The sequence below is a fragment of the Aplysia californica genome, unplaced genomic scaffold (assembly GCF_000002075.1).
Source record: "Aplysia californica isolate F4 #8 unplaced genomic scaffold, AplCal3.0 scaffold00078, whole genome shotgun sequence".
Classification (NCBI taxonomy): domain Eukaryota; kingdom Metazoa; phylum Mollusca; class Gastropoda; order Aplysiida; family Aplysiidae; genus Aplysia; species Aplysia californica.
Genome location: NW_004797348.1, coordinates 821,259 through 826,258, shown reverse-complemented (window position 1 = coordinate 826,258; position 5,000 = coordinate 821,259). Strand labels below are relative to the sequence as shown.

At 38.6% G+C, this 5,000-nt stretch overlaps 1 long non-coding RNA gene across 1 annotated transcript in view; it reads left to right on the top strand.

Moving 5' to 3' along the window:
• The first annotated feature begins 3,278 nt into the window (after window positions 1-3,278).
• The window catches only part of LOC118477388, a 17,899-nt gene continuing 16,177 nt past the window's right edge, over window positions 3,279-5,000 (top strand). Inside the window, exon 1 of the long non-coding RNA XR_004858338.1 lies at window positions 3,279-3,584. This is a non-coding gene — a long non-coding RNA (uncharacterized LOC118477388). The remainder of the gene's footprint in view (window positions 3,585-5,000) is intronic.

Sequence of the window (5,000 nt, the reverse complement as noted above, 5' to 3'; positions counted from 1 at the left end):
GAAATATTATAGTCTTAACGCCCTTACCAACACTATTAGATTATGTAAGAGGCGGGACCTCCGAGTTTAACGTCCTTCTCCAAAAGGACGGAGTCAAACGAGAAACTCGTGTAAAGTGTATTTTCCAAGGACACAGCATCGGACCGAGCTGACGCTCGAACTCCCCAGCCCGCAATCTCACGATTACGAGTCCTGTAGCCTAACCACGAGGCTACCGATAGCCTAACCACTAGGGTACCGACGCCACTTGTACTTGGATGAAGTCGAGAATGTTTCTGAATGTTATAGGATCTGCTGGGGTAATAATATAAGATGAAAATCTCATAGAGCATGCTGTAGAGCATGGGTTTGCGCTGTGTAAACACAATAAACGCATTCATCATCATTATCATTATTACTAAACTTATTATTATTATAACTATTATTATTATTATTATTATTATTATTATTATTATTATTATTATTATTATTATTATTATTATTATTATTATTACTATCAGTATTATTATTATCATTATTATTCGCTTGATTTCCTTGGAGCTGATACCAAGGTAAACATTAGTAGTTGCATTTTGACGTAATTTATTTCTTCTAATTTGTAGCATCATATCGAAAGGCACTTCTCTCCGAGGTGAAATGATTTTCTCTGTCTTACAAGAGGAAGCTAAACATTCGTTTATTTACAGCACACTCCGACGTTCTTGCAATCAGTAAGTAAGCAGTATTAAATCTAACAAATTGGGGCTCATGTGACCTTATGCAGTTGGGAGCGCCGTAAAACCTCTACTAAAACAGAACAAAAAAGATCTAACACTGCCTCATTGTCTGAGAATTTCTGTGGCATTCTCATGATTTTGCTAAATTGTTACCTCCTTCTTTGTCGATCTCTGCTAAATGGTTGGTTTTGGTTGTTTTTGTTTGTCTTTTCAGTCATTTTACTTTCTTGTTCAAGTACGGCTCAAAGGAAATGAAAGCTATTTGCAGCTGCAATTTTAAATTAATTAATAAAAACCAACAGAATTTTTCATTCTCAGATGTGAACCATTTTATCTTACCTATACAGACAAGTTAATAAATTTGCAGTGTCAATTTCGTCCACTATTCCATTAAAAGTTAATTCGAGAAATGTTTTGTTTGAAGATAGATGACCCGTGCACATACTTTACATCTCGGTCATTGAGCTTTTATTCCTTTTTGACTTTCTGTCCTCACGTCCAAATCCTGTCCACCTCGCTGACCAATATTGCCCCTCCTCCGTCTCCTTCGGCGACCTATCGATCCAGCTGTCTTTCTGGATTCCAGTTAGAACAAACCCTTCCTCACGTTCTTTCTGTCTTTCACTTTCTCTTTCTTTCTTTTTTTTCTTTCGTTCTTTCTTTCTTTCTTTCTTTCTTTCTTTACTCTTCCTTTTTTTTTTTTACTTTCTTCTCCTTTTCTTTCTTCCTTTATTTATTTTTTTCTGTCTTTCTTCCGACAACAACCTATCACCATCTTGGCATCTCTATGTCTATACTCCGGGATTTAGACGGACAGATGGATGGATGGATGGATGGATGGATGGATGGATGGATGGATGGATGGATGGATGGATGGATGGATGGATTGATGGATGGATGGATGGATGAATGGATGGATGGAAGAGTGAAAGGTTGGGTCGATGGTAGTATGGATGGTTGGATGAGTTGATGGACAGATGTATGTGTGGACGGATTGTTGCGTGGGTGGATGGATAGACAGGTGAATGGATTAATGGTTGTCTGCAGATCAATATACAGATGGGCGGTTGGCTGAATGAATGGATGAATTGATTGTTGGATGATTGGATCGGTGGAGGGATACATGGGTGGCTGAATGGGTGAGTGGATGGGTAAATGGGTGTGAACTGCAGGATGGGTGCGTGAAAGGTGTATGGATGGATACGTGAGTGAAAGGATGGAAGGATGAGGGAATTCTCAAAAGCCTTGCTGCAACGTGAAATAGCGTTACGCCACTGTGGTTGGCCAAGACAGAGTGATTTCCAGTTAACTATTTGGGGTCGTATGTCTTCAGCGAACACAAAGTATTGCAATCAGATAAAACCTATACTTTAGTTTGCATGCGTTTTGTACACGATTGACGTTACACCTCAATCTGACAATTTGCAATATGACACCACTAAACACACCCCTATAAAAAGCATAAGTTTCCATGACACTGACAGTCTTGTGGAGTTCCTGTGGAGTCCACTTGTCTGTTGTCAACTGAAAGAAGCCAACACAACCACAACTTCTATTATCATCATCAGTTTTGTAAGTACATTCAGAAGAAAAAAGAAACATTAAAAAAACAACAAACCAAAACACAATGAAAGTATACTAAACAGGATATGTCTGACTGACATCAACGCTAGTGCACACACATAAAGAAACGACAAAACACACAGATGCAAACACAAAAACACTACCCCTATACAAGCAAAATGTGTACCTCTATTTGTTCCCTCCTACCAACTCGTCTTGGCCCAGTAGTTTAAGTACAAATACTGACAAAGTCATCATTATAGTATGAGACTTCGTGCAAACTTTCGGAACCTTCGGTGACACTGTAAAGATGATTCCACTAGGGAGCAGGACAGAGGGTGCCCACCTCGTGACTCGAAAGAGCTGATGAATGTGGGACTAAACAATTAACTACTAACCAGTTGCGGTAGCCATCTCCAGTTTGGGGTATGGCAACACGTAGAAGTGAAACTTACCAAAAACGTCATAAGAGAGAAGAAATATAATAGTGTATTCACTTATTTATTAATGTATTTATCTTTATGTAAAACATTTTCCGGTGTGTTTACTCTAAAACTAACAGCTAATTTCAAAACCCAAAATGTAGCACCCTTTGTTGTTATTACTAGACACAAAAGCGCCATATGATAGAATTGGGCAAGGTAAAAAGAACAACACCAAAAGAGAAAACCCAAAATAACCCCAAACCAAAACACAAGCAAAAAGGAACAGAAAAACAGCAACACAAACAAATAGAAACAACAACTGAATACCCTACAAGGTAGGATAGTTACTGCTGTAATTGAAGAAAACCTGGCATATCCCCTAACCCTTCCTAATATTCCATCATTTTTTACGTGAGAGGGGGGGGGGGGGGGGCGTATTGGACCTTCTCACATGATGATAACCCGTAATCCATTCCCCTCCTAACCCCCCCCCCTTCCACACACACACACGAAACCACCCCCACCTACACCCCCCACCCCGTCCAATTATTTTTGTCAACCCCCCAAGTGAACAGTCGAGGCGCGGAACGAGGAGGCTGGCTCTGGCAAAGACCTCGTTCCTGCGCTCCACTCACACTGGCCGAGTCGGACCTGGGGGGAGCGAAAATCCGATAGTGTCAGATCAGTGCTGTGATTAGACTTCAATTCATTGACTGGCTTGCCTTGTTCGGCCCAGTCGGTTCTGTTTTCAGGGCCCTCTCACCCTGTGCTCTTGTGCATTTCGATCCGAGTTTCTTAGAATTCTGAATAGGGTTTCGGTTGTTTTTCCTTGAAAGGATAAAGAACATTCATGTTTATGATGATTCTCAGGAGTACTTGAGTAAGTGGTTCAGTTATTCATTCATTCAAGAAGAATTTCTGAAGTAACTGTTCATATATGTTTTCGAGTACTTTTCTTCTTGAGAGAAGTCTTTCATCTATTTATCTCTCTATCTCTCTGTCTATCTCTCTATCTAAGCAATCTATGTATGTATGTTTGTCTGTCTGTCTATCAATCTATCTTTATATCCGTCGTTTGATATACTTATGCTTTTTTCTGTCCTTCTGCTTATCTTTTTAATCTATATATAAACAAAAAACTGTTACTGGCTGTCTTTCGAACTATCCTTGTATGTTTCCCAGTCTCTTGCAATATAATTTTCTCTCTCTGCAATGCGAAAGATTGACATTTGAGTTCTGTTCGTTGTGGGAAAATGTCACTGCTGTCTGAAATTTAAGATCTTTTCGCTGCGTAGACCCAATGCTTTTTCATTTTTTTAATTCAAAAAGAATTTGGTTGTGCTTTGAAATGTTTGCGCTCGGCTCTTATCGATTATTTCTAAAAACTGTGAAGAGGATCCGACTATTTATATTGGTAAGGCTTTACTGTTCGCATTTCTAGGAAACGTTAAACTTTAATAAACCCATAGTGTGCCATTTCAAAGAGAAAACATTTTCTCCCGGACTAGGGGAAATGTCAGGATATAAAGAAAACTAATAAGCAAAAAATAAAAAATAATAATAATAATAAAATAAAATAACAAAAATTTTCTCTAAGCTCAATTTTAGTCTCTTCATTCCAAATGTCAAGATAGTGCGAAATGTCACAAAATGTGTGATTGAGCTTGTGTTAGGGTAGTTTGGAAATAAGCTGCTTTAACCCCCACCTGTCCAGATAAACTCGTAATGTTTGGGATAAAGTATCTCAGCCGAGTATGAGAATCGAACTCATGTTTTCTGTGTGCCTTAGAAAAGAGCCGAATCGTTACATCAAAGAGAACACGTTGGTAGGTTAGGGAGAGTATGCTTCGTCCCTAATCTGAATGTACGTTTTAGATTTATTTTTTTAAGTCAACAAAGAATGAGACTAATCTAATCAGTTTTGGATTTGATTCTAAAAAATTTGTTATAGTTGCCTATTTTGACACTAACAGGGTTTCAATGCAGGGCTCTACAAATGTTTTGCTTGATCAAATTTATATTTTTAAAAATAAATGTAAATGCCGTATTATTCTCTCTCTCTCTCTGTCTCTGTCTCTGTCTGTCTCTGTCTCTGTCTCTGTCTGTCTCTCTCTCTCTCTCTCTCTCTCTCTCTCTCTCTCTCTCTCTCTCTCTCTTATGAAGATGTTAAAAAATCGAGTATTTGTCTATAGGCTACGAAGTACAACTATTATAGAAAAGACAACGGACCCAACTGTTTTACTCTTATATTTCGCTGCCTTTTGCTGACTTCTACACTCTGCTTTTAGTTGTGCTA